General features: G+C 38.5%; 1 protein-coding gene across 1 annotated transcript in view; it reads left to right on the top strand.

Moving 5' to 3' along the window:
* The first annotated feature begins 1455 nt into the window (after positions 1–1455).
* LOC129764713 (cyclic nucleotide-gated cation channel alpha-3) overlaps positions 1456–7555 on the top strand; it is a 425575-nt gene continuing 419475 nt past the window's right edge. The window contains exon 1 of the mRNA XM_055764092.1: positions 1456–2689. The gene's annotated coding sequence lies outside the window, so the exon portion shown is untranslated. The remainder of the gene's footprint in view (positions 2690–7555) is intronic.

Raw genomic sequence — 7555 nt, 5'->3', positions numbered from 1 at the left:
GAAGTCTTCATACAAAAATGACTTATATTCCAAAAACTATAAAAGATAGAAAGTTGATGGCTTCGACAAAAATTTATATTTTACCAAGATCTAAAACTTTGTCGAAAACATTATATCGCTATCTTGACTTTAAACAAAATTAGGATAAGTTGTATTTTTTTCAAAGAAAATATGAAAAAGTTGTTGTTCGAAAAACTTTTTCCCTGTAAAAGTGCCCATCTTCCGATGTATGGACGACTTGTTGGAAATTGTAAGGGCTATTCATATTTATATTTTTGGGAATTTAAAAAAATACATTTTTGAGAAAAATGAATTTTAATTTTTTAAATAACTTTTTCGTCAGCGAAATTTTTTTCCAAAAAATTTTTGGTATTTTGTCGTAAAATTTCCTATATTTCATCCTTTGACAAGAATTTTGTAGGTATCATAGTTTTTGAGTTATGAATTTTTGTAAAAAATAAAGAAAAAAATTTGGCTTTTTCCAAAAAGTAATTCTTTTTCGAATATTTCAAGTATGCAAAGTAATAGTAAAAAACGATAATAGTGAAAAAGAGACATTTGTCCACTACGTACCAAAATTTGCAATACGCTAAACAATAGCGAACAACGAATGAGGATCGAATGAAGAAAGCCATAGTTTTGATATTGTTTGAGAAATCAGCGTGTTATTAATTCTTCGCTCTATGAGACCGATGCACTGCACTGCCTATCTACCAACACATTAGAAGCATCGAGTGGAGAGCACTAGCGGTGAATAAATTTTGGACGTCCACTGTAACAAAATGGCCGGTCAGGCTGACCAACGGTGTGTTAAAAAACTGATGCAAGGTATTCGAATAGAAGCTCGTGAATAATTTTTTGATTTTTTTCTGATAGTGCAATGAATATCTTTCATTTTGATACTACTACTATCAACTATTTATTCATTTATCAATCAAGGCTGTTCCATGATAGAGATGGTTTCTTGCGTAGATATTCCAACTGGAACAAGCATTATGTTAAAAAAAATATGTTACAATGTACTGTTTATTCATTTAAGTTTTTGTTGACACGAATGTCTGAGGAATTTCAACACCACCGTAGACTAAATTTCTCGCGGTGATAATTTTCTTTGGCCGCGATGATAACTTTGGCATTTTTTCTTAGTTATTTCGAAAAGGTTCATTCGATGTAGTATTCCGAACAGAGAACGCTGAATCTTTCACACGGCGTGTGAAACTCTATTACAGCCACCGTGATCAACACAGGGTGCATCCTGCCTTTGGAAAATTTCCCCTCCGCGGAGGACATTCTCTGCGGGATGATGAGAGATGAATCCGCTGAGAGGATACACGCAGGATATTTGGAGCTGTTCTCGATCTCCCGTTTCCTGTTCCAGCACAAGAGGAGCACTTCGTCACGCACTGCGCCCGAGCGTCGATGTTCTCAGTTTAGTTTTGCAGTCCGAAAAGTGCACAGAGCGGCAGTGTACCTATTGCGGACAGCGTGGACTGTATTTTCCCTAATTATGTGCAGATAACGCTCTGCGGTCATTTCCAATTAGGACTACCAGCTAGGAGACTGTTAAGTGCATCGAAACAAAGTGAGCGAGTGTGCATTTTGGTGTGCATGTGGGGTCCATAGGGAACCAAGACAGGTGGAAATCGTTGAGGATACAAAATTGAACATGATTGGACAGCGCTAAGCTGAAATTTTAGTGCCGAAATTGAAGCGAATTGGGATGAAACGTGTGCAGAAAAAGAAAAGATTTGATGCGTAATGTGGTCATCGGAAAAATCTGATCCGATCAATGCTCGCAATAAGTATTCGTTACCACGCTAGTGCTGATGAAAATGCTAGGAAAATGTGCTAAGGCAGTAAGACGTATTATCGTGTGATTCAGTTTTTCTTTTCTTTCGTGGAATTTTTCTGCTTACATCTGCTGATGAAAAGTGCGCTGATAACGAGCGGAATGGGCAACCTCAAGCTGGTTTTTGACAGTGAAAAATTGTGAAAATTATCTAGAGCTGTGTGTGGGGAGAAGCGGTGGATAAGTGAGAGTAAGAAACGAAGAAGCAATAGTGTCGGCTCTGAGAAGAAAAGACTCCCTCTAGCGTTTGAATTCACAACATTGGCCGCTGTGATAGTGAAGGTGGCTATGGAGTGGAGAGTGGAATTCTTTTCCATATTAAACGAGACATAATGAGCTGCATTAGGATTCAGCTATCGATGCTTTTGTCCTCTTTGGTTCCTCTTTGAGCGAAATAACAATGGTCTCATACAGTCAATGCCATTATTCCAAGGAAAAACTATCGCCGGATGTGGAAAGCTGCGCAAGCAAGAGAAAGTGGGGAAATGTTTTATTCGCAGTTCGGGAAAGAATTTAGTTTTACGTACATACACAAACCGAAGTGAAAAGTTTGGAATAGGGAGTGCGATTGAATTCGGGAAAGTTTTACATCTCGAGCCACGCGTTCCGTGTAGTAGAAAGCTAACCGGAAGTTTGCTGTAGAAAAGTGGTATCCTTGTTTGGAAGCTGTGCGAGTATGCGAGGCGACGATGGAGAGTCTGGCGCAGTAAAGTGGTGGTAGAGACGAATGTTCCAAACAGTGAAACGCAGATTGCCATCCTCCCTCCATTTAAATCGACTTCTCACTTGATGGATGCGAACCGGGCCGCTGGAGTGGGGTGCTTCGTCTTGAGCGTTATCGTGAGTAGTAATGGCAATACATTTCTCTTTCCGTGAGTGTTGAGCCGTGGTATTGAGTGAGCGTGACGGTCCAGTGTGGCCAGCGATGGGAATTCAATTCAACATGTAAAAATCATTGTGAATTCCAATCATTCTGGATTTCTTAGAAATTATATTTATACTGAATATTGTTATTATACTGTGGAGAATTCCATTCTCATTCTATTACAGGCCTTCAAGAACAATACACAGTGGTAGAAAATAGAAAACAAAAGGGGAAGTAAAAATTTAGAACAATCAAATTTTGCAAATAGAGTAATGAAAAAATCGAGCTAAGTTTGCATTATTGACATCAAATCTTTTTCCATAAATTAATTGGACCTAATTACCACCATGATAAAATAATAAAGAATAGCTGATTAATTTTTTTTAATTACAGTATTTACTCAAAAAGATATTTGACCACAAGGCAATACAAACCGATCAAAAATTCAGTTATCTTGCTATTGTTGACATAATATAAATACTCCCATTATTCATGAAGGCACCGGCATTTCAGCCATTCCATGCCAAACCGATATAGTGGTTTTCAGATTTTTACGAAAAGTGGCAGTTTTGTTCTTTATCGTTCCTCTTTTTACCCTTACAAAAGTTCATGACTTTCGAACTACTGAACCAATTCAGATGATTGACATGTCAAATTGAAGCCTATGAGATACTCTTCTTAAAAAAAAACTTGCGAAAAAAAATTTTTTTTTTAGTTTAATCGGTTCAAGATAGAGGGCGCTATATTTTTAAATATTGTTTTTGAACCCTGAGGTTTTTTTTTTGCATTACACATTCAGAAAGCAGAAAGGCGCTTCCTCTCGTTTTTGAGTTATTATTTTTCAAAGTTAAAAAATCCATTTGTGGGTTATCGGTTAACTTAAAAAAAACAACTAAAAAACGAAAGAAAACGCCTATCTGATTTTAGGATATAAAGGGTGTGTCACATAACATTGCATCACGGAAAAAACGCTGTAGAAATTTAATTTTTAGGAATTATATCTTCAGCTTTCGCTTATAATCAGATAAGAGTGTATGGATCACGTTGGCCATGCTTCACTGTAAATTTTTCGTAAATTTGGAAAAATGTCGTTGAACGAAAAAGAGCGTCGTGAATTAATCCTGTGCACTCATTTCGAGAATCCGGAGTTGTCACATCGGGACATCGGTAAGATGCTGGGAATCGTCCAATCCACGGTCAGCAGAGTACTAAAACGATATTTCGAGAACCTAACCATCGACCGGAAGGTGAAGAACGGCAAAAATGGATGCTCCGTCAGTGAAAAAGATCACAAGCGCGTAGTTAAGCAGTTTAGACGTGATCCGAGAAGTTCGGTCCGGGATGTCGCCAATAAGCTGAATTTGTCAAGTTCATTCGTCCAGCGGACCAAGCAGCGGGAGGGCCTGCGTACATACAAGGTTCAGAAGGCTCCTAACCGCGACGAAATGCAAAACATGGTGGGGAAGACGCGAGCCCGGAAGCTGTACACCGAAATGCTGACGAAGCCGCATTGCCTGGTAATGGACGACGAAACCTACGTCAAAGCGGACTTTCGTCAGCTGCCGGGCCTGTTGTTCTTCTCCGCAGAGGACAAATTCAGCGTTCCGGAGGAGATTCGCAAGCAGAAACTATCCAAGTTTGCCAAAAAGTACATGGTGTGGCAAGTGATCTCCTCTTGCGGAAAGCGGAGCGCCCCCTTCGTGATGACCGGCAGTGCCTACAGAAGCGCTTACTACCACTATTGAAGCAGCACGAGGGCCCGACCATCTTCTGGCCGGATCTCGCTTCGTGCCACTATTCAAAGGACGTGTTGGAGTGGTACGAAGCCAACGGGGTCACCTTCGTGCCAAAGGAAATGAACCCGCCCAACGCGCCGGAGCTTCGCCCAACAGAGAAATATTGGGCGATTATGAAGCAGGCCCTCCGGAAGAACCCAGAAGTTGTCAAATCGGAGGCGGACTTCAAGAGAAAATGGATTTCTGTTCAAAAAAAACTACAACCTGACGTTGTACAGAACCTTATGGACGGGGTAAAGAGGAAGGTACGAGCATACGGGCTTGGGCTCGAAGTATGAATAAAAAGAAAATGCCAAAAGTTGTTTAATAGTTTTTATTTTACTGTCTAAAATTTTCAAAAGGATCGGTCTACTGGGCGAATTTCTACAGCGTTTTTTCCGTGATGCAATTTGATGTGACACACCCTTTATTATGTGAAAAAAACCTCTGCTTTCCAGAAAAAATATTTAAAAAATATAGCGCCCTCTATCTTTAACCGAGCAAACGAATCTAATATTATACGATAAAGAACAAAACTACCACTTTTCGTGAAAATTTGAGGACTATGGCATGGAATGGCTGATTTGTGAATAAAAATGCAAAGAGACCTGATGAGTTGCTTGAAGTAATTATTCATTATTAATATTTCATATGATTTGATTGAATATAATTCATTCTATCTATGTATTTGAATTTTCTTCAGTATAATGTTGTATAATTTAGACAGAGATCCTTAGATTCTTAGATAAACCAAAATATTTTTCAAGAAAATATCTTGTTTTTCTTAAGAACAGATTCCATTTAATGTTTTTTTAGACTATGCAAAATCTATTAAAGCCATGATAACATTTTGATAAATATTGAGGAAAACTCAATGATCTTCTTGAAACTACTAGATTTTAACAAAAAATGTTTTTAATAGTAAATTCTACGACTTTTTAATTTTTTGTATTTTTGCAAGATATGTTTCTGCTTGATATACTTTTTGGTCTTTATTCATCATGGTCTTTATTATCATGGTCATCATTGGTCTTTTAGATCATGGGTTTTAGCGAAAAATTGTACGTGTTTTTCTGACACATGCATTTCTTCAATTTGAAAAAAAAATTATAGTAGGTTGTGTCCAAGATACGACCGCATTGTTGACGTAGAACTAAGCTGTTATTTTTTATAAGTCGCTTGTTTATACCTTCGGATATTATTCTATAGTGCTGTGAAATTTTAGAAACAACTGCTTAGTAGAATAATCTCTGAAATGTTTTTTTCATTGTAGAATTAGTTGACGATAATTTATTGATTCATTCTTGCCCTCGCAGAACAATACACTAGCTGATCATATGTCGCAATTAATTTCATGTCAATGTATTGGAAATTTACGTTGAACGCTATTCCGATGGCCTTTTTCGCAATTGACATAAACTCGGCTACAGTCGATTATATACATGTTGCACCAGCACCATTATTCCACATCTCATAACTACATCAATATATCTAACTACTAGGAATATAAACACTTCTCATCATTTTACGTTATTCTCAAAAGAAACGATTCTGTTTATATTACTGGCCTCGAAAAAAGTTGCATTACTTTCTCATGCTCGAGATAAGCGCAGCTGCCACCCTTAGTGGAGGAAATTTTTCTACTGGTAAGCGAAACCTAATTCGTTCGATGCGGTGTCACTCGCGAAGGCTCAATTCAGTGCGAGCGCTTTTCACTGCATCAACATCGCGTGCTTCACTAGATGACGCTTGCCTCGAAATTTGATTGCCCCCGGCAATGCGTTCGCTTTTTGCAGTGCTCGAGGCAGCCTTTCTCTTCTTCTTGCTCATCACACACTACGCGAAGCGTCCAATTTATGACGCGGAAAGAAAAACACACGACACGAATAACGCCAAAAACGAACTGAAAAAACCACACGACGATATCCAAGTTGGATTACCACTGGTGGGGTCCAATCTAAGATCGAAGCGCAGCAAAAGCAAAGTGAACTGGATTGCTCAACAGTCCGATGCCGAATGAAAGTTTGCCTCAGCGAGATCCACTGTTTATACTCTAGGGGCAAGTATTCCCCTTCATCGTTCTTCTTTTCCTTCGTTCACGGAGACTTTAAATCCTACGATTTCCCCTTCGCTGCTCGTCGATAAGTTGCTCGTTATTGACAGCTCTGTTCGGGAAAGCACACAAATGGACAGAACAAATGTATGGGAAAATGGAAACGCTTAAAGTTTTCATGTATTTTAACCATTAACAAACCAGGAGATTCTAATGTATAGCATATTAAACAAATCTTAGGGAATTTCCGATTCGTTTTAGTAAACCCAGACATACATGACAAACATAGTTGTAAATCACCAAAATCCGTTCGCGGCAAAAAAGTTATAAACGTTAACTTTTCATAAAAACGTGACCTGTTTTCTGATTTGGAACCCTTAATGAAAGACGTAGTTCTACGTCAAAAAAAAAACCGTAGTAGAGATTCATAACTCGAAGAAGGTTATGGTGAGCAAGCGCCATCACCTACAACTTGTAAATAAGTATAGATTATTTATATTTAATGAGTTCAAGGTCAAGCCGATGAATTGTGAGCATTATTGCATTAAAGAGTTGTCGTTGAAAATGAGCTAGGAGATACCTAGGCTTCTGTTGCCTGAGTTGCCTGAAAGTTAAAATCACAATCGTTTCAAAATCATTAAAAATCATTTTCCGCGTAGTGTTCAACTGTATCGCATCAAATCAATTCGATATCGTTCCCCGGTGATGGTTTCGTTCGGTTTCGACAACCTATTATTGATGACACCGACCTGGTTCTGTCAAATACTCGGAATAACCTACGTAGCAAGAGTTCTTCGCCAAGCTTATTGCGTAGAAGCCTATCAAGGTAGGCCCCATAGCTTTCGATTCTTTGGGTTGCTGTATTCAATCCATTTTTCACTACTCGGCACGGTGCGATAAAAAAAATCGTATTTATTTTGTCGATGCAGCAGTTACTTACAGACGAAAAAATGTCGCTCAACGTTCCTTCGTTTCAAATCATAATGAATTCCAGTTTCTGGCTTTTGAATCAC

This window comes from Toxorhynchites rutilus, chromosome 2 (assembly GCF_029784135.1).
Source record: "Toxorhynchites rutilus septentrionalis strain SRP chromosome 2, ASM2978413v1, whole genome shotgun sequence".
NCBI classification, from domain to species: Eukaryota; Metazoa; Arthropoda; class Insecta; order Diptera; family Culicidae; genus Toxorhynchites; species Toxorhynchites rutilus.
This window is presented reverse-complemented; position numbering and strand designations above follow the sequence as displayed.